Source organism: Podarcis filfolensis (genome assembly GCF_964270895.1).
Source record: "Podarcis filfolensis genome assembly, chromosome: 7".
Taxonomy (NCBI): domain Eukaryota; kingdom Metazoa; phylum Chordata; class Lepidosauria; order Squamata; family Lacertidae; genus Podarcis; species Podarcis filfolensis.
This window is the reverse complement of record NC_139603.1, coordinates 58,408,355-58,435,265: the sequence shown is the minus strand read 5'-3', so window position 1 is coordinate 58,435,265 and position 26,911 is coordinate 58,408,355. Positions and strand designations below refer to the sequence as shown.

Sequence of the window (26,911 nt, the reverse complement as noted above, 5' to 3'; positions counted from 1 at the left end):
ATGAACTGCAGAGCAATGCAAAAAGTGTTGTCTTCAAAAACAAACAAACTGTAAAGTAATACACAGGTTTAAATGATCATGCACAATACTTCTAAACAGACGATAGCCCATTACAAAAGGTGAGCAACTTGATTACCTACCACAATGTGATTGCTTTTATAGATACAAAAAAATACCGAGCAGAGAATGGCCTCCACAATCCTAGGCTCCCTAAACCTCCTGATAGTTGTGTGTGTGTGTTTTACTAAGTTCAGCTGTTTATATTGCCTTTCTGCTGCAGCACATGACATATTGTTTACCAATGTACACATTCCTTTACAACCAATCAGACTGAGGGCACACCACCATATCAAGGGAGTAAACAGAAAATCTTGGGCCAAAAGTGTCAAGAAGAACTTAAAATTACAAGAGACCATATAGGGGATTTGAGCAGACAAGGACCTGCAGACTTTGCATGTCATTACATGAGCCTTGTAAACATTGTAGGAACACCCAGAACTTAAAAGAGGTGTGTAAGAGACCAGTCTAAAAAGCAAAGGCCGATGTTCAAAGCCATCACTGTTGTCTGTACTGTACTCGAAAATGAACAGAGATTTATTCTCAGACGTTTAATAGATGACTTTCCAGGTTTGCATAACTGAGCATATTACTCTATGAGTTTTTACAGATTTGTACGATGTTCCCCCTTGTTCTATAGCTGCCAAAGCATTCCATCGTCAGACCTACATTAATACTACTACTACTACACTACTACTACTACTATTAATAATCGCCAGCGTAGGTGGCGCACGGTTGCTTCCTCGCTTCCTTTCTTTTGGACAACAAAAGAAAAGAAATCAGATTCGAGCGATTCCTTTTCCCTGTCTGTTAATGGCACAATGGCAACATTTCCAAATCCTGCGCTGGGTTAGCAAGGCTGCTTCCCCCAGCCGCCACCCCACCCCCTTGCAAGCTGACGCTCGGCCGAGCTCATTTGTCTTCGGCTCCAGGGCGAGAACGCAGCCTCGCAGGCGGCGAAGGAAGTTTCCTCTCCGCTCCCGCAGACCGGTAGTAAGCCGTGGTGCGGGTGCGTGCCGTGGTGTGTGCGCGCCCTGCCTCCCTGCCGAGCGAAAGGACTCGCCTCCGAGGCCACTTTTGCGCCTGGTGAAGGCAAGGGAGTGGCGGCGGCGGCGGCGGCGGCCCTGCTCTCCCTCTCCGTCTCCTCGGCCCTCCCAGTCCCTCCTCTCTCTGGGTAGCTTTGCGGAGAGGAGGAGGAGGAGGAGGAGAGTGAGCTGTGGGAGGGTCCCCATTGAAATAAACAAGCAGCCAGTGATTAAAACGGGAACATGGCGGCCGCGGAGGACTCAGCAGCTCCAGCTTCCTCTTACAAAGCGAAGGTCAGCGCTGGCAGCAGCCTGGGCGACGGCAGCCGGAGACATTGCTGACCTCGGTAAGGGAAGGCACCCTCGCGCCCCTCGCCGCGGGGTCCTTTTCGCGGCGGGATAGGCTGGGGAAGGGGCTGGCCGAGGGGGTCCCTCCCCGGTTGTGTGTGTGTTGTATAATAACCCTGGTTGTGTGGCGCGCTGCTGGGGATGGCTGCTTAGTGTCTGGAGCCGCTGCCTTGAGAACTTCGGGGGCGAGGGAGGAAAAAAAGGGGGGTGTCCGCGAGACTTTTCTTGCCCCCCCCATCATCCCCCCTCCCCGCAAAAAAAGGCAAGTTGTGGAGGTTTTATTCTCTCCCGAGACGAAAAGCGAGAGAGGTGTCAGCCTGGGTGTCTGGTGTTCTTTTATGAGTGGTGGCGGCGGCGGGTGTGTGGCTACACCTCCAGTTTTCTGTCGCACCCCGAAATCTGCATGGAGATGAAAGTAAAAAAAAGGGGGGTAGTAATACATGGGAAGTTGGGGGTTTTTACCCACATCCCCCCGACCCCCCCCCGATTTCTTGTGGAGGAAAGGGGGCGCCTTGGCTAAATGAGTGGGAGAGGAGCAGAGCTGTCTGAAGGGGAAAGCGGGGTGCTGGCAGCGAAGTGGAAGGGGGTGTTAATGGAGAAGGCGGACTTGCTTCCCCCTCCTCTCTCCTCGGCATGGAGGAGGGTCGTTCCTCGATAGAAAGGACTGAAGGGGTGGCAGCTGCGTGGCTGACAATGGGGGGTGGCGGGGGGGGGGAGAGACGGGAGAGGGACTGTCTCTCTCTCTCTCTCCTTTTCTCCAGGCGAGAATGCCGTGTGGCAAGACCCCAGTCATTTTTTTTCTGTGGAGAAAAACGATTGCTCCGACCGAGGGAAGAGAGTGAGTTGCGCGGAGCGCCTGCCTGACAATCGCCTCGGAAGGAATCGAGATTTGGGGTGGGTGGGTGGAGTGACGGGACGGCGGTGTCGCCTCCTCTCTCTCCCTCCTCCGCGGCCGCTAGCGACGGGCTTTTAACTTCTCCCAACTTTTGTATGCGCGCGCGGCCCTCGAAGTCCCCCCTTCCCGGGGGACCCGACTAGGCCCTGCCTGCCTGCCCACCCGCCGCTGGGTGAGAGCGCAGCCTAGGGAGCCGCATTGCCGCTGCCGTGCGCCTGGCTGGGTGGGGGGAGGGGCCCCTGGCGGCGGCGGCCCCAGCGGCGCCTTGGTGCTCGTGCGGGACTCGCTCGGCTGGTGCCGGCCTCTCAGGGCGGAGGCCTAGTCGCGGGCTTCTGGGTGTTGGGGTTGCTACGCGCCTCAGTCCCCGGGGACCCAGCGTCGCAGCCTGACGCCGCCGAGTGTGTGGCTATGAATGGGAGGGTGGCGGTGGTGGGGCGGCGGGCCTCTCCCCCTTCCTTTCTGCCAGGGACTCTTGTTGTTGATTGTGGGGCTGGGAGAGAGAGAGGCGCGCATTTCTGCTTCTCCCCCTCCCGCTTTGTACATGGAGAATGGCCTTGTCCTCCTCCCTCCCCCTTCCGCCGTGTAGCGCGGAGGGTGTGCGTCTAATCCCCTCTCCACCTGCTCCCTGAGCTGCTACGCTTGTGTAAGGGGAGGCTGCGAGTGTGTATCCGACGCAGGCAGCATGCTCTTCTTTCTCCCCCCACATGTCTTCTCCGCCTTCCCCGAGAATCCTGCCCCAGCTTTTTAACTGGCGAGGTTCAGTCTGGCGACGCCAGAGATTTCATCTCTTGCACAGTGATGGCGTTTTCTTTTCTTTTCTTAGGAGCAGAAGCTCTTGTAGTCGTGGCTCCTGCCCACAACAGTACTGTTGCAAAGGTATCCAGGGTTATTGGTTGTCTTGGCAACTTTGACTTTTCTTCCCGTGTCATCTGTGTTTTCTTCTGCACCATACTTGATATGTTCTGTAATCAACCTGGCGCTCATTCGGAGCTGATACTGATGTATGAAATATGCATGAAATGTGTGTGCAAGGTGGCAAGAAAAATAAAAGGAAATGTACCTGGCTTCTTTGCCTGTTAATCACATAACAGGTCCTTTCCATAAGAAATGTTTTGATAGCTAGAGTCTTGGGAAACACTGGTTTCTCAGCTGTCCACTTCAGAGATGTTCCTTTTGGACATGACTTTTTTCATACAGAACTGCTGGGTTGTGAATTGTCCTGTGCTCTTTGGATGAAGGACAGTTTAAAAATTTAATAATAATAAAAAAAGACCCTTCAGACATATCTACACCATAGACAAACCAATTTGAATGAATGAATAGACTTTATTTGCGTAGCCGACAGGCCATAGCATCAAAGGACAAACACCGACAAAAATACATTACGAATATAGTTACCATAAAATCTTATGACCTATTAAAACCCTAGGTAGAAGCTGGATTATCATTCATCCTACACCATATCTACACCATAGACAAACCAATTTGTTAACCGCCATTTCTCAAATTTTAACACTCAAATTATAGTTCTTTTGCAGGATTATGGGTTGTATCCAGTGCTACTCAATATACAGTCATACCTCAGGATAAATACACTTCAGGATAAGTATTTTCGGGTTGCGCTCTGTGGCGACCCGGAAGCAACGGAGCGAGTTACTTCCGGGTTTCGCCGCTCGCGCATACACAGCTGGTCAAAATGACACCATGCGCGGAAGCGGTGAAATGCGGCATGCACAGACGTGCTGTCGCATCTTATATTCTATTCAGGATGCGAATGGGGTTCCGGAACAGATCCCGTTCGCATCCCGAGGTACCACTGTAAGCTCATTGAAGTTAGTGGCATGATTAAGTTGCATTCTTTAATTTCATTTGTTCTACTCTTAGGAGGACTAACATTGCAATATAATTACATAATAGAGATTTTATAATTTTGGTTTAGCTGCCTTTAGATTTTCAAATAAAAGGAAGGATATATAGGTTAAATAAGTATGGTTTTAGACACTCAGTTATAATTTCAGTAGGATAAAGCTATTCATGGTCCTCTTACTGAATATTTTTGTTGGACATCAGATGTAACACCTCAGATTTGGTCAGTGGTAAAATCCCATATAGCATATGAGACTATTGATAAATTAGTAGAAGAGAATAATCACTTCTTGTATCTTATGCAATGTTTTTTTAACACAGTTGCAGAATTCATAATAGAAAAATTGAGAAAATATCACTCAATAGAGAGAAACTTTATCAGGTGGTGATATTCTTGTTCAACTTGTTTTAAATGCAGTTGTATTGATTATAGTGAGTATCACTGTACTGAATTCAGCTTATCCCTTACCAGTTGTGTCTTTGTAGATCAAGGCTGCAGTCCTAACTCTACTTACATGGGAGTCACATTGAATTCAACAGGGCTTCTTAGTACCACTGTTATGCTGCAATGCTACGAACTTTTATCAGGAAGTAAATTTCACTGAAATTTGAGGGACTTCTGATTGAAGTCAAAGGCAAGGATAGGTTTCCCTTTGCCCAGTTGAGGAGCCATCAACAGATTATTGACCTTGTTGGGTGGGTAATTGTAGGTAAGATGCTTGTGTATTAACTACATGGCTCTATTATTTTCAAAAGAGACAAGTATAAATCAGCTGAATTCTAATTTATAAGGAAGTTAGGTTCTGTTCATTTGGGCCTGAATAGAGACAATGGATTTTTGTCCCTCTGGTGTTAATTTACATAGCAATACTAAGATGGCTGTGTTATCAGAGATTGCTACATTTGTAAAGTCATTGTTCTTGTTTTAAATAAGTTTTGGCTCTAATTGAATTATCACAAACTTTTTGTTACCACAATGCCACCTTTTACCATTTTTCTTCCACTGAGTCCCTGCAAATATGACCTGCCAAAGGAAGGCACTACATACATCTCATGAAATGGATTCTGTTACTTCTGTTAGAATAATTTGTTAGTGTTTAAGGTGCCTCAAAACTCTTTGTTGGGTTTACTAGCCCCTTATGTACTCTTTGCTTTCAAAGGTAGTGCTCTATAACAAGTCAGAATGTTTCAGGCACAGATCTTAAATCACAGAATTTCAGAATCATAAATATTTTTGTAATTCTTTAAAAATCCTATTAAATTATGTTCCCCTCTGTATACTCTCTTTAAGAGATTAGATACATGAGTGGTTATCTTTTTCTGCTTTGAATATTCTGCTTCCATTAATATATTTTAGAACTTACTGTAATCATTACTCAATCATTTTAAATTTTGAATAGTTAAGAGACATAATGCTTGAAAGCATGGTGAGCTAATCATGCTTTTTGTGATGGGATAATCATAGGTGCAACATGTTTGGCTGGAAAGAATTTGTTAAAGGCAGTATCTCTGACAAGTTTACTAAATTGAATTTATACAATAAATTTAAAGTGGGTTCATCTTGGACGCTGTTTAAAGGTTTGATTTTTTTTGTTAGATTTAAACTGCCCCAGTTGGCTTTCACAGCATTTCACTTCAAAATGATAGTAAGCACACCCATCTGTAAAAAAAAAGAAAAGAAAAGAAAGTACAGGTTGCTCCGTAGAAATAGCAAAGTTCTTTAGAAAGACAGCTGCTACTACAATGCCCACAGTCTTCTGCTCTCTGTCCTTTTCTTGATGATGTCACTGACATGTTGGCATAAGCTGACGTTCTATGCAAAAATGAAACTCAGGCAGGGAGGCTACATAACTCAGATTTTTAAAAGCTGAGCTGTGAAGATTCCGCAAGGAAAGTTGAAAAGTTCTGAAATAATTTCTAAATAATAGTTTGTGTACTGAATAAATTGGTGTGAGATTTTGCTTGTGAATTTTATTTCATATAGTATTCAAGACAACTTAGCATAACAAAACCCTAAAATCTAATTGTGTATGTAACAAGTTCTTTCTTTTCATTTCATTGTTTTTGCTTATTTTAAAGGAAAGCACTAGTAATAGTAATAAACTGACTTCATGGTATGTGTATGACCTGTAGCAAATCCAGATTTTAATCTTCAAAGACACATTTACTACTTCCCGGGTATTAAACGGGGAAAACAAAGAATATTTTTGTTCTGTATGTGCATGCATTGCATATGTGTGTTCATACGTTATTAAAAACTACCCTGATCCACACCATGCATTTTAATTACACATTGTTGCAATTACACAACACACTGCTTAAAAGGCAGCACATTACTGCACCTTTCTTTATTCATTCCATGAAAAATGCTGTTTGATGATATTGAATAGTAGCAAGTTCTATAATGTGAGAGGGAATGTGATGGGGGTAGGCAAGAACCTCTTGTACATATGCAGATATGCAGAAAGATGCGCATTGTCAGCTGTGGCTCTATTGTGTGCTTTCAGATGGGCATGGAGCTCTCTTTCCTCCTGGGGATTTTGATCTGACAGAGGAGTTCTTTGACTTTAAGATGGAAGGACAATGAAGCTTAAAGTAGCAAGCTAGTAAGGGTGTGTGTGCTGTGTTGATTCTTCTAAAACAACATTGCTCCTTCAGTGAAGTAATGTAAGTGACGATCTTAGTATCATATGCTGACGATGTGGGAAATAGGCTGATTCATATTGGCTTTGTCTTATCTGTACAGTAGTTATATTATCAATTGTTTGTTAGTGGTATATACATTATGCAAACATTCCTTGAGCTTAGAGGGTCAGTCGCTTTGTGTATCAAATCACGTGGTGAACTTTGAAACATATAACTGGGAATGTGAATAGGGAGTAAAAACAGGTGTGATACTGTCAATTTGTTTCACTTTTTCAAAAACAAAATAAGATTAGTATTTATTTACTGGAAATACAAACCTGCAGGCATTGTTTAGTACGGTGCTTGTTTTCTATTAAAAAAAATATCTTTGAATGTGACCTGGAAAGTTTTAGTACATAAACACTTAGGACTTAATATGAACTTTGCTGTAGAGATGCACTTACATACAGCATGGTTTTTGCTCTGCTCCTTTCTGGATAACTTCGTTCCCCTAAAACAATTCTGCAAAAGCTGCTCTTGAAGGCAACAATGTAATGTTGTTGCATATAATTAAATCAAGTGAGTATAAACAAAGTACTACCTGGACCCTCAGATCATCTTCGGCAGCCTTTCTGTAAATGCTGTTGCCAAATAAGGCTGAGGCAGGTGGCTTCTAAGGAGAGGGCCTTTTCCGTGGTAGTTCCTCATTGTGCAATGTCCCCACCAAAGAGGAGCTGCCCAAAGAGGTCCAATGCTACATTGTGGTCCTTTCAGCAACATTTGAATAAATTTGATTTTCAGTTGATTGCCTTTAATGGTTTAGACAGCTTTTTCATTGTGGCTTGTTTTATTCTGATTTTTTTTCTGATTTTTGAACCCGCTTTTATGTTTGTATTGCATTTTTACACCTTATGAGGGTTTTTAAAAAATTGCACACTGCCTAGATAATTTTCTGTTAATGGGTGATATAAAGAGGCTATGAACAAAATAAAAACATAGAACAAAGCCAATGGCAAAAATTTGAATGTTAGGGGTATGCTCTTTAATATGTTTCTTCAACTGTGATCGCTATTGGTAACTATTCATGGTCTCCTGACTCTTAAGTGGGACTTGTAGAAAAGAAGGTTGTTTTCTTTTTTAGAGGAAGACACAGAATGAACTGAGGTCTAAAACTACTGGGGGACGGGGGGACGGACTGTTTTGTACCAAGCAGCATGAAGGAGGATGTGCACCTGTACAACAGCAATAACTGTTTCCTGTAGAGGACTGAATATACATCTTCCTCTGTGAAAACCACTGCTGATTATTTGGAGGAAGCAGTTGCTGTTACTGTGTTGACCACATAATTTGTGAGAGGGCCACCAGATACTATTTTGATAAAGTATCCAGGCAAGAGAAAGATAGCAGTGTAATTCCATTGCTGACTGGAAGCAATAATGGGTTGAATGAGGGCATGAGGCCAGTAAGCTAAAGGTGAATCTTGATGTGACATGGGTCCTGTTGGCAGGTGATTCTTGTATCCATAAGTTGAGTAGGTAGTCTTTTCTCGATGGGATTTCATTTCCTCTAATGCAGTAATGGCCAAACTTTGTTTTTTGGGACTACAGTTCCCATCACCCCTGACCACTAGTCCTGTTAGCTAGGGATGATGGGAGTTGTAGTCCCAAAACAGCTGGAGGGCCAAGTTTGGCCATCACTGCTCTAATGGAACGATGGTTTATCTGCAGAGCAATAGTTCAGTAGCGAGGAACTCGGGGTGGGGCACAATTTGGCCCTATAATCCTCTCTATCTGTCCCTTAAGACTGTCCCTGGGCCACACCCCCTTCCCGGCCATACCGCATACTCGGTGTTCAAAATTCCCAGTGTGCCAGGTGCATTTTGCAACCGTGGAGATCTCTGGATGCCAGGTTGATGACTGACCTCTCCATCTAGCTGGCTAGTGCTGTGGTGTTTCATGTGGCAGCACCACAACAAAAGATATGTAGCTTGTGCTTCTGCACTGCTGTGTGAATTAGCAGACTTTGCGTCTGTGCTGCCACATGAGCTGCCATCCTAGGTGCACTTACTTGAGGATAAGAAAGCCCCACTGGACACAACGGGGCTTATTTCCAAGCAAATAAATTTCACCACAAAAAAGATGCTTAGACATTCCATTGTGGTGCCCATAACCTAAGTTTAAGGTGCCATTTAGTGATTAGCTTATATTCCTGCATTACTAACACGGCTCATATGACCTTGCTCCACACCACCCTTGAATGTTTTTGTGTGGCTGGAATGTGTCCTTGAATGATGTTTCTTGTTTGCCTGGATAGAGAAGGGATGTTTGGAAAAACTAAGCTACTGTACATATGTAAAATTTGCATTCACTTTACTTTTGCCTTTGGCTCTGTCCACTAATGGCAATTGACTCCCAGAAGGTTGTTCAGAAGGGAATGTGGCCCTTAGGCTTGAAAAGGTTCCCCATCCTTGTAATTATTTATTTATTGCATGAGTCTTTCTGCATGGCAATAAGGGCAATGAAGAAGGCCCAATTCTTTGATTCCGTTGCATCTTCAAGTCGTCCAGTTGAACCTTTTTGTATTTTCTGAGGTCTATTGATACCTATTCCAGTGAGTAGAGTTTTAGATCTTTCGGAAGACTGTTGCTGTTTGTTTGCAAGGCACTTTGAGGGCAAAGTCACTCACTTCCATAGCAGTCTTGGTGCTCCTGGATCCATCTCTCTAGGCCTCAGTATCTAGTGGTGCTTTTTAACAGATTTAGTAAGACAGCTGAGGCCGTTTCGTGATCAGGATAGCCTGTTGTCCAGGTGCTGGTAACTTCCAGATTGGATTACTGTAATGTGCTCTATGTGGGACTGTCCTTGGGGTTGCCCTGGAAACTGCAGCTGGTGCAAAATGCAGAGGCTTGAGTGCTCACTGGGATGGAATAGTCACATCGTATTACATTGGTGCTGAAGAATTGCACTGGCTGCTAATTAGCTATCAGGCTAGATTCAAGGTGCTGGCTTTGGTGTACAAAGCCCTATCCAGGGTGGAGCGCAACATACAATTTACAACAAAAAGTCAACTAAAAACGGCAAACTTGATATTGAAATAAAATGATAAACTGTAAATAACAATAGCAGTTTAAAAACATATTAAACCTAGTTGTGTTCATTAATTTCAGTGTGTTTGCACTGAGTAAAACTTAGCTGACTACCACTATGGAGCAGGCTCCTCACCCTGGGACAATAAATATACCAATACATTGCAAATGCTCAGGCAAACAGGTGAGTCTGTATTTGGCACCATAATGATAATGGTGCCAGTGCCAAGCATACTACTAGAACTAGAGTAAGGGCATTCCAATACCAGGGCCACCACAAATAAATCTGTTGCTGCTTCTTCTTTTGCACCACAATGTAATATACACCCACCACCACCAGTAGTATGCAGAGAAGAGCTGCTTCTGAAGATATTGGGGCAAGGGCAGGTTGGTTCTGGGAAAGGCATTCCTTCATAGACCATCACCTTGAATATGGCCTAGAAGTGAACATGCAGTCAATTGGTGTTTTGTGATTCCATCCAGCTGAACTGGCAGCTGCATTCTGCACTAACTGAACCACTTGGATTGTCTTCAAATGTAACCACGCATACAGCACACACACACACACACACACACACACACACACACCCCACATTACTGTAGTTCTAACAGGTTACCAGAGCACAAATCACTGTGGTAAGGCTGCATCCTATTAACACATAATCTTTCTTTTATAACCTAGGATTTCAAATGTTAGTCATATTCGTTGTGAGGGACATGGATGCAGACGTTCTACTTTGAAGCTTATACCAAGAGTTTCCAGTCTGTGGTATTGATACCTTTTAGGTGTAAATTCCTTAAGGATGTTCATGTTGCCTCCATCTATCTCTGCATCTATTCGTTCTGTGTTTTTTCATAGACAGTTCTGTGCTAGAGAATTGTTTCCTGCTGTTCCATACTAGATCTCCTTTTTGAGGTTTTATTACAATCAGGTAGCATATAAATGCTGTGAAATAAAAAAATATTTTATTTCCCTGTTTATGCAGGATGGTGATGGTTAGAATGGAGGGTGTAATAGTATACATGACTGGTCCTCCCAGTGCCTGGTTTAGGTCTGAGTAAAAACATGAGTTTGACATTTCAGTGGTGGGTGAAAATGACATGTAGAAATCAAGCTGTGCAGGAAGACCTTTTGCCAGGGGTAGGAAAATCCTAAGGTGTTTAATAAAAGTGCTTAAAATCTTCGTAATTCTCTTCCCCAACCCATCCATGCATATGCTAGTGCTTTAAAACTTGATATTGAGGTTGAAAAAGAAACATTTCATTCTTCACAGTCCTACCATGAAGAACCATCGCTTGTGTGGATTTGGGAGTTTGTAGGAATATATATTCTACATATTCATGGTCCAACTTAGCAACTTGTCAAGGGTCTAAATCTTTTTCTAATAGTATACTTTCATCTTACTCCTTTCAGCTTTCAGTGTAGAATGAGTTGGTGGACTGACTTGGGTGTGTGTGTGTGTGTAAAATATGTGTATACACTATAGCATAAATATAGTATAAATTTGTAGAAAATGTGATGTTTACATAAACTGAAGAAATGTAACACCCTTTCTTGGGAAGAAGGGTTGGAATTCTATGTTTAATTTGTGAAGTTATTCACAAAAAGTTAGTGTGAGAATTTGCAAGAACTTAAAAAAGTGAATATGTTCAACTCTAACTCTGAAACTTCATAGTGTACTTGTGAAGTTGTAAATTGGTCCTGTAATGGCGAAGATTGTGCCTAGGTTTTGGCGGCGGCGGCCCGGGGGGGGGCAGGCTGGGATTTTGATCTATTTAGTGTCTGTAAAATGATACAGTAAGACTGCTAGTTTTTTCTTTAAAGCAGAGATGGGGACGACGACTTGTGACTGTCCAGATGTTGTTGGATTCTAAGCCATGTCAACTCCATCCAGCATGACCGAATGGTCAGGGATGGTTGAAATTGTAGACCAGCAACACTTGGAGGGCAGTAGCTTCCCCACCTCTGCTCTGAAGCTTACTTTAATTTACATCAGTGCAGATGTCCCAGCCCAGTGAGCTTATGGAGGCAGAGACTGCTCAACAGTCCTTGCACCCTACTGTATTCCTACTTGTGTGAGAACTCTGTGTGCATTTGAATCCTGCAGAATTCTGGAGGATGTCTCTATCTTTTTCAGAATAAATAACATTGTGTTTTGGTGAGTCACTCAGATGTTCTGAGCAGAGGCAGGCCTGCAATCGTGTGTGTGCTCACTCACTTCATCAGTAGGACGTGTTTCTAAGTACACATATCTAGGGTTTGGGTGGCATATTCAGTCATTTGCTTACTGTATTCAGTACAGCTGTGTGATAGAATGAGGGGGGAGATTGTTGAGTATCTTGAACCCTATTTTCAAGCAGCAGAATTCTGTGGTTAGATCATCTGATCTGCAAATAGAGTACATTAAACAAACATTTGGGTCTTGTTCGGATGTTGTACAGGCTTCCTTCCCCTTTTTGCACAGCCAGGATTAGTAGTTGTTAACATTTTGCTTTCACATTCTTTTAACTGCAATTTGTGTCATCTGGTGTGATTAAAACTAACTATGGTTAATTTTCAAGGTTGTTGTTTTTTTTTAAAGAAACTGCCTTGTTGAAACCAAGAATATTTTAAATTAACCACAATTCGCAGTTTGGACAACATGAGAAGTCACGGTTAACTGCAAGTAGAAGTGAAAGCTTCTGAACTACACCTGTGAGTGGTGCAGGAGGAAGACAGCAGAAGGGGAATGTACAACTTAAAGAGGGCTAGGCTTAGTCACATAATGCTGAAACACTTTTTAGTGTGATGCCTGGACACAGCCACATTGTTACAGTAGAATTATTTAGAAATGCTTGAGGGAATTGTAATAACTGGGAATGCCAAATACTCAAGTGATTTTGTTTTAGCATGAATGACATAATCAGTGGTAAATAGAGAATATTTACAGTTTGTTTGTTTTTGTTTTATAGCATGCTTGAGATGTATCTGAATATTGAACCTTTCAGACACATAACCTGTGCTATTGATTTGACTGCCTCATTGAGTCTTGGTAAGTTGTCTCTAAATAATGCATATTAAAATGGCTATTTTATGAATGAAAATGTAGTTTTATGTAATTGTATCCATAAACTGTCCATTTTGTTCTTTGAGAAAGCTGCTGCTGTTTTATTTTTATTTTATTTTTTTTGCTGAAATTTTGGCCTCATACATGAAAATGATATGTTGGCTAAAATGCACTAAACATTTAATCAGAGGTCAGAGCACCTCTGCTCTAAGAAAGTGAGGGAAATATTGTATCCACTTTGATTACACCTATATCTGTCTGGGGTAATGGAAATCCTCTTGTATGGTCATACCCACTTAGTTGGTCTAGCTGTAACTCCTAACCATGATTTTATGCTATGTAAATGAGCTCTGCACTTGCACACATTCTCCTCCCTCAAGCCCAGTTTAGTTTCAGACCTTAGTTTGCTGTTAGCATCCTAACTGGGCAAAGCAGAATTGTAAAACCAGTTTAAACAATGATCTAGAATTCTCATTTGTAGACAAACCATAATGTGTTAGTAAATTGGAAAGTGAGGAAGGAAAGCGGAGCATGCAAGAAGTGAGAGCAAATAAACACAGTTCCTTGTTCATTGCATCTGAACTGGCCTAGAAATTCAGGCTTCTTAAATCAGGCAGTTATTCATATGTATATATGTGTGAGATGTCTGAGATGTTAAGGCCAGGGTTGCCAACCATTTCTTGGTCCATGTACATTGTTTCACACTAGAGGAATTGTCATGGCATCACACACAAAACAATCTATTATTCTTATTGGTACAATAGAATTATTATTTCAAGCCTAATTTCATCTGGGCAGAGGGAACCCTGCAGTTACCAGGGAAGATCTCTATGGATCCCTGTGTACCTGTGGGTGTCACAATGAAAGCACCTGCATTAGAGTGTAGCTGTAGACTTGAGGACTGTAGTTTACAAAATGTAGTGTGCTTCTTCACCATCTCCTTCTAAACAAATTTTGAATATGAGGGGATTATCAAAAGCAGTTTATGATCTGGCACAGGAACCTTTCTATTGAAAGGTGCTGTGAAATATCCCACAGGAAAGTTTTAAGCCCGTGTACTAGTTACCCTTTTGGAGCCTCCTAATAGTTCTTTTGCAACTGTTGTGACCTTGAAATGTAAAGAAAAGCTGTAATTACTTTTATCAATATTTTGTACTCACTTATATACTTCAATCAATCAGTCCCTTGCATTCCAAGGGGGTCTTCAACTGCCTATATCCTCATCTTAAATTTGATGAAATCGTTACCTATTTTCTATTCCTGTGACATATTGTACCATTGTAAGGTGGCTAAATTGACATGAATCTCCCATTTCAAATTTTTGTTCATTGGAATTTCTTTTAGCCCAGTAGTTGAGCCACAGCGCTCTGTTTTTCAAAGGAGAACCTCCTGATTTGATTGGCTGGAGTTGTGACAGCTGGGAGAAGCTAGCCAGGACTATAACTTTAGCAAGGGAGCTTGGAGGGAGCTCACTTTACAAGCAAGAGGGAAGCCCCAGATAACCAAGTGACATTATAATGTGAGTGAGCCAGCAGGGTGAAGCTTAGGCAGACTATACTCCTCCTAACAGATCCCAAATTCCATAGTAAAGAAGCTCAATAAATAATAATTGGTTTCAAATAGAAAGCCATCGGTGTGGGGGCTATTCAGTGTATTGTACAGAATGTTCCACACAAAATGGTTTACCTGCTAGACAGAAGTCATGGGTTGTGCTTGGTGTAATGAGCATCTAGCCATCAGAGAGGAAGTTGAGGTTGTTGCATGTGAAAGACATAATTTAGTTGGAATGAACAAATATCCTCCTTGTGTGGTATTCAACTAAGTTTTACCCAGAGCAGACCCATTGAGATGAATGATCGTGACTAAGTTAAACCTGTTTAGTAAGTTAGTAAGAGAGAGTGATCAACCATACCAGAGACAAAGGTCAAGAAGTATGAGGATTGAAAAGTGATATTTAGATTATTCAGTGATGAGTTATCAGTGATTTTTGTGATGACATCTTCGTAGTGCCTGCATGTGGACTATCATTTATTGGGCCCATCAGCTCCTGCCTCCCTTCTCCGCCATAATGGCTGTGAGGATACAATTAGAAGCTTTTGCTTCATTTTTAACTAACCAAAAGTTAATGTAGTGTCCAAACCCAGACAAACTGTATGGTTTCCTGAAACAAGTTAAGTTCAAACCATAATTTATGAAGATGTCTTAACTAAATCATAATAAAATAAACCACACTTTAGGGTTTGGGCATAATGCTAGGCTTCCAATCTTCTCACAACTGCTGGAGGATACAGGGGCAGGGGTGGTAGTACACAAACCCAGGACTTGTTCATGTAATAGATAAATAAAAGTTTGTTATGTCTAGATACAGTCTGTATCTTTTGTAGACAAATTTTAGAAGTATTGCTGGCACAGACATAATCTAGAAAGGCCAGGCTAGTTGCATAGTAGACCTAGTGATCTATCTTGGATTGGATATAGAAGAGACTTGTTGTTCAGATTAAATTTGATACTTTGAATGTGCTGCAGGCTGAAAAACCTGGATAGTAGGTTTAATATTTCATTGTCATGATGCCTCTGAATGATATCCTGAGAACTGTAGCCAGTAATGGTGCATGTTAGTCCCACAGGGATGTACAAATACTGGAGAGGAAACTTCTTAAGTACCCAGAGATAAAAACAGCCTTAGTGTGATTTGACCTGTAGATTTCAAAAAGGAGGTATAGTAGTATCTTCTGTGCAGAATCTTATGTAAGTGATGGTTCAGGCTTAAGTAATAGAATACAATATTCCTGAAGATGTAAAGCATTCTTAGATTCTGCTCCCTACCCAATACGCCCCAAATTGTCTGTAACATGAAAGAAAATACTTCTCCCTTAATGGACCTTTTATGTTTAATCCATTGACTTGGTAGGTGAGTATAGATTTTAATAAAGTAATGTGCGTGAAATTGTGTTATTCCATAGAGATAGCAATTTGGCTTAAATATGCTGCACATTTGAGATTTGGCATAAACTTCAGTTAGATATCATATCAGCATATGCTCACATAATATGTTGATGCTGAAGAAAAAGCATATACAAAAGTATTACCAAAATGTCAGAGAAGGGTAGCTGTTTTACTCATATTTTTCCTACTACAACAGATTGTTTAAGGTACCACTGAACAAAATCTCTGATCCAGAGACAGATAGTATAATGTATTCATGTTGAAATCAGTGAGACCTAGTAATGACTGATTAATTTGTCATCTTGAGTTCTGCACGATTTCATGTGACTAACTTTCTCTGGATTGTGGTTAATACATTTATTGTGACATACACTGACAAAGCAGGTTCTAGCCCACAACAGTGTATCATGTGACATTTTATTGGTATCATTCTTTGGCATGTTTCAGCTGAGGAGCTCATTTTTGTAACATACATTTTTGATTGAACCGTAAATGGGATTGATCAGAGAGATTTATTCCTTAGCAGATGAATAAATCATTTCTTTTTTTCATGGTCTCAGAAGAGCTACCTGATGCCATTTACTGCAACCATTTTGTTGCATAGTGTTAAGTGCTGGCCTCCACTGGCAAAGAGAGCACCCCAGGTGGTGTATGGAGGTTGCCCAAATGGCAAGAAAGGTGCTTTCAGTAACCAATGGCAAGTCTTGAAATCAGGTGTTTTGAGGTAGACCTGTGGTGGTGGAAGCTTTGCTTTTGCGGGATCCAAAGTCTGACAGATCCCCAAGGGGCCTGATTTGGGGGCCCTGAGCTACACCATTCTGGAACTGGCACAGTGAACTATGAGAACACTCCAGCCCTGGTCTTTTGTCCTGGCTGTCACAAGCACCAGGACTTGAGTTACAATGGTCATCTTGGTCTGAGCTGGCCATGTAAACCATGGGTAGGCAAACTAAGGCCCGTGTTATTTGTGGGGCATAGGAATTAGTTCATCCCCCCCCCCCAAATATAGTCTGGCCCCCCACAAAGTCTGAGGGACAGTGGACCGGCCCCCTGCTGAAAAAGTTTGCTGACCCCTGATGTAAACAGAGATTAAGAATGGACAGTCATACCTTTGCTCCATATTGCACCCATCTCTTATATCCACTTCCTTTTTTAGTGTTAGAGGACTATATGTTCTTGGTTTTAGACGCAGATACCAGCTTTTATGTAGTGCTGTGATTTAAAAATATTGTTAAAAAAATATTCCTGAATCTTGCATAAAAGGTGTAGGTAGACTAGTTACAGCTCTTGCCCCTCTGCTTCAGATATTGAAACACCAGGAGCTATTTAACATAGGTGGGGAGAGAGAAATGTACACCTGTGCACTGATTCAGCCCACTAACTTGGTTGCATCAAGCCTGCATATAATAAAGCAGATTGTGCTTTAATTGTTGTAACCCACCCTGGGACCTTAGGGTGAAAGCGGGGTGAGGGGGACAAATTGCTGAATCATAGATGGTCATGTATTCCATTTATGCAGAGGGTGCAAGTGAGAGGAGGGGGAAGTTCTCTTGTGAGTGTAGAATAGCAGCATTGGGTGCAACCCTATGCTTCAGCTGCATGGATGACACATGTTATAATTTAATATAAGCTGCATGGATGACATGTTATAATTTAATATATCTTGTTGAATGAAATAAAATGGTTTCAAAATCAGACCTTCATGGCAGATAATTTGCATGTTAAGTATTTATGGAAGTGTGTGGTTTGTCTAGAAATGGATTCAAAGAATAGGAATGTTAGAAAAAATAGTATTTTATGTTGTTTTATGTTGCTTATTCTAAATCTGGGTTTTCACTTTAAAATAATAGTTGTGTAATGGAAAATTGTTTTTCTAAATTAAATCTTAAGTTCTGGTAGAGAGGATGTGTTACAGATTTGCCGATGAGAGAAATGTCACTTTAATTTGTGAAGAACACATAAGATTTTAATTTTGTGGCCACAAACAGGACACCTGAACTCTTACCTCTTCAGAGATGACCTGGTGCATATTTGAAGCCAGATCCTCCCCCCCCCCCCAAGTATTTGCTATAAGCCTTACTGAGGATGGTAAAAGATCTACCCAAGTGAGTGCTTGACAGTAAATAGTGCTAATTAAATACAGGGCCTGACAATGACACTGATTCTTGGATGAAGGCCAGTAGATTTGTCTTGGTTTTCAGAAAATTTAATTTTCTAGCTCTGTTTATCTACCAGCTTGTTAAAAGATCTAAGGACACTTCAGTGTGATGATGCAGCTGACTTTGCTGTTTTAAGCTTCTGCTGGAAACAGCTTTTGCATTGTTATTTTCTCAATTTCTGATGCTCAGACTGTGAGTGCTTATGTAACTGAAATGGCACTACCCCCCCACAAAAGGCACGTCCTTACAGACTTGGGCGTGTAAAGTTTGTGTAAGTACAGTAAATGGGGGGGGGACTTCTAGGAGTGATTAGTATGCTCAGTAGCTATGCAGTGCTGACTGACAGTTGGGTTGGCGGATAAAAAAAGGGGAGGTGGAATGGAATCGAGTGTACTTCATCTGGCAACATGTTGTTATAGGTCCCATTTGTTTTTTATTCTAATAGTAAAAATATATGCAAATACTTAACTCACTTGGTGTTGTGTTAAAATGATTGTTGTAGTTCAGATTTGTAAGTATTTGATGATTCATAAGTATTGATGCTCTGGTTTGTGCCCAGTATTTCTCTCAATTGCAGCTAGAAGGTTACGAGTAGCAAGCAAGTGAAATGGTATGTTCAAACAAGAATGTCTCTTGCAGTTTCTTTGTATAGCTTAAAATATGCATTTTGACCTTTTTATTTCTATTACCGAGGCTTGGTATGTACCCCTGCTGTTTCTGCAAGGCTGGAATCCCAAGATTTGGTGGCAGTGTCCAGAACTGCAGTTTTGAGCTGCTGATAATGGTTACTTCCACACTAGCAATGGGTGAAAGGTAGCAGCCATGCCACAGAGGCATACAAAGCAGTTATAGCTATGATTTTTCACATGTAGTTGCATCAAAACTTGGCTGTTCTTCTTGTACTGATACTGGCATGAGCTTCAGCTTCTTTACTTTCAGAAAATCTTAGAAAGTTATTATTACAGCATATAATTAGTAGATCTCTTGAAATAATTGATAAAAATGTCTGACCCACTAAAGCATTGCTAATGGCGGATTCATGGAGATCAGTTCCATAGCAAAGCTGAGAAGGGATGCCTTCCATGCATTTGTAGCATCTTCCTCTGGCAGTGAAGTTCAGTTATTTAGAGGTGTAATTTTTTACCAGCACACCACACTGTGTGTGTATGTTCATGGAGGGGGGCAGAAGGGTCCTGTTGCTGCTGCAGTTTTGTGAACAGTACTTCTGCTAACAGTGTGACGTTGTTGCCCCTCAAGTACGCTTGTTTAGAAGGAAGTGCACACAAATGTCACCTTAATCCCCAAAGAGCTTCACTTGCTATGTCCCTGTGGAATGAATGAAATGCTTTCAGATTCAGGCAATGTGCTACTCTTCCTTTTCAAGTAAATTTATGTAACAGGCACAGCAGTACACTATTTGAATCCCAAAGAGTCATGCCACATTGTAGCAGAGAAGGACCAGCAAAGCAAAAACTTATGTATTTCTTCTCCTTTCTTTCAAGTAAATTGCAAGCTTATTTTATGAAGGGTGACAGATTTGGGGCTAGGAATAACTTCGACTATGCCTGTCCCAAATAATTCCCCACCCAAATTTCCAGTTGGGCTACATAAGCCAAATAAGCACTTTGCTACCATTAGTGGTTAGTGGTTGGTGGGTGTTTGCATCTGTGAGACACAAGCTACCAGTATCATTGTAGCTTCACCACTAATTCACATGTTGAAAAGATGGTCGTCCCCCCCGAAAAAAAGTATTGTTGTGTTGTTGGCATTGCATACGAGAAGACAGTGTAAGCGATATGAGAGAGCTAAATCAGGTATTGCTGCAAAAAGTTGCTACTTACACTTTTTCTAAGGCACTGGATAACATATAACAGTTCTTGAGATTTTTTTGTTACTGAACTGGAAATAAAACTGAGCGGACTGGTGTGTAGCTTAATAAATGCTAGCTTGTGGCCTGGTTTGCATGCAGTGCTATGCTGAACTATGACACAGCACAAATGAGCCAATGTGCAGGCTCCTAGAGAGCAGATGGTGGCCACACTAAAATCCACGCTCCAAGTTACTACAGAGTGGACTTCTAAGATCTTTGGAACTTGCGGAAGAAACTCTCACAGTCACAGACCACAGTGATCTACAATGTGTATAAAGAATTAGGTGGTCTCTCAAGTAATCTGGTTCTTAGCTGCATAGGGCCTTATATGTTAGTACCAACATCTTGAACTTGGCCCAGTAGCAGATTGGCAGCCAGTGCAAATCCTTCTAGCAGGGTGCTTTATGCAGGTGGCAGTTTGCCAGAGTATAAGTCATAGGGTACTGCTGCAGTCTGTTTAGTTGTAAATTTTGCGGTTATTCGCTCAGTGTATACCCTCGGTTAAAATTTGTGTTCTGGGTTATTTCCATTGCATCAATATAGCTGTAATAGTGAGGAGAATGTGACCTATTGTTGAAGATAAACATTTCCTGCCCGTGCCCCAAGAAAGGGGGGAAATGGAGAGTGTACTTAAAACCTTTCATTGGGCCCCTTCCCCCCTATTTTTTTTTTAAGTATTAAACTTCCCGTTTGCACTACAGAACAGATGGACGTCTAAAATGCAGCGTCAGGAAACTTTTTTAGTGTTTGCAGCATTCCTAACAGAATAGCTCATTTTGCATGTGCTGAATTTATAGAGAAGCAATAGAGGACATTTATTAGCTTTTGCTTATTGTTGGGAAGGAGACGAGTAAGCAGCTCCACATGGCTGGCATTTTAGAGAATGGAAGAGTGGCCCTTCTTGAAGTTCTATTTGTGGTAATGCAAATGTGTGGTGCTGTCTGCTTCCAAGAGCTATGAGGATGATCAGTGCAGCCATTTTGCAGAATCTACTGACTTGTCCTGCTTAACAGACAAAAATTGCTCATATTTGGCATGATTTGGGTTTTACTAATCTTTCTGCCTCAAGAACCATAGGTGTAGATAGAAGGACCAGTTAAGAGTGGATAGGTTTTGGATTGCATACTGGCACAGGGAAGGTGCTTCAGGGGATAATAGAAACAAACAAGGGATCATGAGGAAATAGTGACACAGCTGCAGAATCTGACAGATATTTATGGTTATATTGTAATATGAAGGCAGAAGGATCTGTATCCCAGAGACACTTGGGACACAGGTCATTGTTGCTGTTTTTCATCGTTTCTGAGGTTTGCAACTTTAGGGTTACCCTGGTTCCTTAATTATATCTGGACCATTTGGCTGCAGTGGTGTCTGTGGAGTTAGTGGAGCACTGTGGAGGCAGTGCTGTCATTCTTTTAGGGATTTTTATACTATCTTTTGAATTCTGTCTGCACACCCCCTGGAGTGTCACAGATGCACAAAAACAAAATGCAGTTAATACAGTGGAACAACAACATATTTTTTAAAGAGTTGAATAAAACCAGCATAAAACTTATTCTGCCATGGATTAAAAATTAATTACAATTTTATGGGAGATAAAAAAGGGAGATAAAAAAGGGTTTTGTCTGGCACTGAAGAGGTAACAAGGTAGGCACCAGGTGAACATTGTTGGAGAGAGCATCACAGCATGCGTGTTTGATTGCTTAGTATTTTAGCCTTAGTTCTTGCATTTCTGTTTTCATTTTTCTACATAGTGATATAACTCTATACATTGTGATTTAGAAAACCGCATTCTGATTTCAGTATTGTGAATATATAGTACTTGTTCAAACACAAGTTTATCTCAGTTTATTGCCTTGTAACCACAGATTGAAGTCGTAAGTTAAAATAAGTGTAAGGAGGCATCATGCCTTAAATAAAACAGTAAAACCAGTTTGTTTTGTGTTTTCACTTGGTAAAATTCACCCTTGCCTCATTAGGTATTTGGCTAACACATAAAGCAACTACTGTTGTAAATTCTTATGATTTCTGCTTTATTGTAGTTTTATCATAGATTGTAGTTTACAAGATAAGTCCATTGCTTAGAGTGGCTCTGTTCTGTGTATAAACTACCTTTCAATATCACCCGGAGTATTTAGTCCTCAGAAAATGATGGGGCATGATGATTTCTTAACTCTGAATTAGTGTAGCTATAAAAAAGAAAGTTAAATCTGTTTTGTCACAAGTCTTGTAAAAGAGAACTTATTTAGCAACTGTTAAAGATGGAAGTGCTTTTCGCATACTAGTTTAGGCTCTGTCCCTCCCCCCCCCACCTCCCGCAAAAGCCAGCAAGAGCCGCGCCTAGTGCCGTCAGTCCCTTCTCCCTCCATGGGGAAGAGCCCCCAAGAGCCGCAAACACGCTCCACGCGCTCTTTAAAGGGAGCACAGCTCTTGGTTGGCTTTTGCGGGAGGTGGGGGAAGGGACAGAGGGCAGCTTAGCCGCGCGCAGCCTCTTCTGGGCAGGGGGAGCCGTCATCCCGCTGCCCAGAAGAGGCTTTGTGCGGCTATCCCAGAAGCCAGAACAGCAAGAGGCTATCCCAGAAGCCAGATCCCTCTTGCTGTTCTGGCTTCTGGGATTCAGAATTTTTTCCCCTTGTTTTCCTCCTCCAAAAACTAGGTGCGCCTTATGGCCTGGTGCGTCTTATAGAGCGGAAAATACGGTATTCGTAATACTATGGCTGCATTGATTTATAGGACTGCAACAATGTATCTGTGTGAACACTTAGTGTACAGTATTTTAAATTATTTCAAGTTTCATAGTTAAACACAAAACAACTTACTTCTCCTTTCACTATGCTTTCTTTCATCCAAAATATTTTGAACACTTTCCAAAAGCAAATTTTTGGAGTTGTGGCATTGTTTTACTAGATTTTTTTAAGGACAGTAATTTTCATTTTAAATATAAAAGTCTTAACATGTCTAGTTCTGTGCAAGAATAATTTTTTTTGTCTTATTCTATATTATAAACTTTTAAAGTATATAGTTTGATTACAGGGCAGGATTCATAGCCTCAGCACAATCGTTGTTGTTATGTTGTTATCTACCACACATTGCTATGGCTTGACAGCTAACTGCTGTTGTGAAAACTGGATTCTGTGCCAGACACCTTTTAATCATACTTAATGAAAGTGACATCTTGGTATTTGTAGCATATAGGCCTTTTCATAACTTCTGCAGAAAAATGTTTGGTCCTTGATTTTTATTTTATTTTACTGAGGCCAGTAAAATGTTCTGTTCAAACTTGAATAGGTATGTAGACTTGTTTTGATGCAAATCGTGTCTGCATTTTTTAAATATCAGGCTCCTCCCTTAACTATCAACCACAGTTATTCCATCAATCTATAGGAGGGGGAGAGAGATGGGAGTGCAGGAGCTTTTCATCAGTTCTGCTGAAAGAGCAGCAGCTTTTGGCTTCTCATCTCCCTGAAATCTTTCCATTCCAGCTGATTGCTACATAAACTCTGTAGCTAATAAAAAGTACCCAAGCTCTCTATTTTCCTCCCCCCCAATCCTTTTTTTCTTTTTGTGCCATGTATTTTGTATTGTAAGAATTGTTTGATTGACATTTGTGTTCTGGGAGTCTTCTTTGACAAAAGAGTAGGATAAAAATGTTTTAAATAAATCAGATATTAATAGTAATAGTAATAATAATAATTTGTATCCGGTCCATCTGACTGGGTTCCCCCAGCCACTCTAATATACATTAGTGAGATATTGTTCACAACATAAAAATACAAAATGAGAATACAACATACATAATAAAGCAATAACAAATCAATAACAACAACACCTCCCAATACAGAATGTTCAATCAACCAGTTATAGAGAAATGTTTTCACCTGGCACCTAAAGGTGAAGGTGCCAGGTGAGCCTCTCTGGGGAGAGCATTCCACAAACGGAGCCACTGCAGGAAAGGCCCTTGTGTTGCTGCCCTCCAGCCCTCTCAATGAGGCATATGGAGAGGGGCCCCAGATGCTGATAGCAGGTTCAGATACCTCCTTTTTAAGTGTTCTAGGCAGTTACCTGCTGTAATGTGGTTCCATTGATTCTTTGTGGTAAGTTGAGATAAAATGTAGTGAGCACAGCCATTTAGCTAGTAATGAGTATGGGTGAAGACTCTACTTTTTAATGGTCAGATATACTTGGTTTTTTATGAAACCCCCCCCCCAAAGCTAACCATTTCCTAATGATTCTAATCTAATAATTGATGCTTTCCCCAGAGCTCATTGTTAGACATTTAAGACTGAAAATGTGGATTCATAGTTACTCTATCCTGCTTTGTTATTGGTCTGCAAAGTGTTATGTTAATTATTGGAACTCCAGCTCTGTTCTAGCCCTGGAGTGTATTGGGGACAGGCTTCAGTGGAAGCAAATCTGGTTTTGAATACTGCTGCCTCTTTCTAAAAAGAATAAGAATCTCTCAGTTTAACAAAATGTGTTCTTTCATAACAGAACGAAAGCTCAAAGTTTTATCTAGAAGCTGTGTTTTTGAAACGTATGTTGAAACCAGCCTGTCTCTTGGGTTAAAGTACATACGAAAACTATACTATATACACATTTGATCATAGCAACAGAAAGTCGGCTTAAATTAAAAATCTAAGATGTCCAGGCTCAGACTTTGGCCAGCTCTCAGAGCTGGATAGCAGCTGGTTTGCCTTTCCATTCTTGCAGGAATGTAGCAAATGTTGTGGGCTGAAAGGAGGAAGGATAACAAATTTAGTGCCATAGGTCAAAATCAGCTTCTTTAAATAGTACCTGCCCTGATGAGCAGGGGTGGGAAGGGGATCTATGTGGATGATGAAGAAGGTGTACTGTGTTTGACAATCCATAAGTAGGATTTCTGTGGATGAATATTTTATCTGCTTCTGTATTTAAGATTAATATGAACCACAACGAGAGTTCTGTAAAAAGATGCAACTGACAATGAAAAGGAAAAAGAGGCATCTTTGCCTACACAACTACTATATTTAACCAGTGCTAGTATATTCATTTTTGCCAGTTCCTTTGCACAATATATTTCATTGATGCACTGTACAATATATTACATTTACACTTGATTTTAAAACTGCTTTTTTAAAGATAGTACTGTTTTAACAGCCAGTCATACTTCATCAATCTTCCTAGTTGTGCCTCAGACTTGAAGCCCTGTTAGAATTTCTGAAACCAGTTTTGCTATTCCTGGTCTTGTACACTACATTAGAGGTGTCAAGCATTGACTGTAGGCCTGTCAATGCTGTCAGGTGCAGTAATTTAATTACCAGCTGCAACAACAGTGGTAGGTCTGACTGTTCAAGAAACTAGCTTCCATAAGATGTTACATCGTTTGCTAAAGCGGTTGGCCTGGTTTAGCTTAACACAACTTAACACCTGTTAAGTTTAAATGTATGAGTGCTCTGTGTGTTAAACACTGTTTCCTTAAGCAGTAGAAAATTAATCATGGAGTTTGAGCTAAATTGGTTTCTCCCCATAAAGAAATAAAGCATATTTCCTGATCGTTAGTCGGTGGGTGGTGTGTGTTTTTTTTTTTTAATCGCCCCATTTCCAGGTATTACATATAAAGAACTTCAGGAGATGCACGCCTTGATGTGTATTCTAAACAATAAGGGAGTTATGTAAGCATCCTGAACATAGTTTCTCTTATTTTATCTCAAGTCTCTGTCAGGGTAGGATTGTGAGAATACAATGTGTCCTAGGACAGGTTCAATGCTCTACCTTGGAGGGATCGCCATAATCCTTAACAGAGCCCTGATTCTGCCCTGCCCCTCTGCTTCCAGCGTGCATGTGAGTAACACAACATGCAGTTAATATGGAACAGGTATCCCCATCTCATAACCCCACAATACATAGACCTCTAATTCCCTAAGCTACTCTGCTATGCTGCCTGCACACAGGCACATATTGGAGAAGGGGAGAAATGGGGTTGCTAAGCCCTATGGCAAGGATAGCCAACGTGGTGCCCTCCACAATTTGTTGGACTCTAGTTTGATCCCTAACCATTTGCCATGCTGGCTGGGGCTGATGCGGGTTGAACCCCCAACATTACATGGATGGCATTATATTGGCTATCCCTAAAGTCTGGAGATTCCTTTGCCTATGGTCACTCTGCCCATGTTTGAAAGATCATGTCCAAATAGGAAAAAAACAAGGAAACTTCAAATATTACTAATCCCATATTTATAAGTTCTGATCCCACTCCCACTCACTGGTCTTTCTGAAGTAAAGGGAATTTATTCATGCATGCAGAAATTTTGGTGTTAAATTTGATGTTTATAGATGGAGCTCCTAAAAATCGCGTGAATGAACTTGTTGGGGTATCAGTTTAACACTGTAAACACTGAATTAACAAGTTCTGTTCCTTCATTGTATACCTGAATTTAGCCAATTGAAACCATTATATAAGCTTCTGCTCTTTACTTCATTTCCTTGCAGTTGATGAATTTTGATGCAGCCTCATCGTGCATTGTTACTGTGTGTTCATCCTCAGTGGGGGCATGTGTGGGTATTCTGATGTTAGTCATATTTGGAATGAGTGGAGGTAGTGCAGACGCAGTAGAGCTTGTGATGTCCCTGTGATCTTTATTTGAGTATGAAGTTGAAAGACAAGTTTCCAGTGCACAGTACAGCGACAGGCCAAAGCCTGCTCTAAGGCGGCTCCAAAGCACTCACAGGCAGCCTGTCGCTGTACTGTGAATTGAGATAAGCTAAAAATGGAGGCGCACACTCATCTTGATTCCTATGCAGGCAACATTTAGCAAGTTCTTTTGCAAAAATGGCTTGCTTTGCTGCTGTCTGCTTAATCTTGTTTCGGTATGTGTTGCAGATTTTCATTGCAGGTTTTGCCGGTGAGAATATCAATCAGCTGTAAGCATTCAGAATGGTAAGTTTAGCTTTGTGGCAGATATATATATTAGCAGGATGGATTGATTTAAATCTAGCTGATTTTAAAATT

The 26,911-nt window shown here is 41.3% G+C and overlaps 1 protein-coding gene across 25 annotated transcripts in view; it reads left to right on the top strand.

Moving 5' to 3' along the window:
- Positions 1 to 976: 976 nt before the first annotated feature.
- The window catches only part of NCOA2 (nuclear receptor coactivator 2), a 125,636-nt gene continuing 99,701 nt past the window's right edge, over positions 977 to 26,911 (top strand). For 4 of the 25 annotated variants that reach the window (XR_014550371.1, XM_083623168.1, XM_083623179.1 and 1 more), the window contains exons 1-2: positions 1,020 to 1,429; positions 12,854 to 12,933. The gene's annotated coding sequence lies outside the window, so the exon portion shown is untranslated. Of the gene's footprint in view, positions 1,430 to 2,184; positions 2,269 to 2,497; positions 3,202 to 6,729; positions 6,854 to 12,853; positions 12,934 to 26,911 lie in introns of those variants that run through there. The other 21 variants (XM_083623189.1, XM_083623170.1, XM_083623190.1 and 18 more) reach the window with 13 other exon arrangements.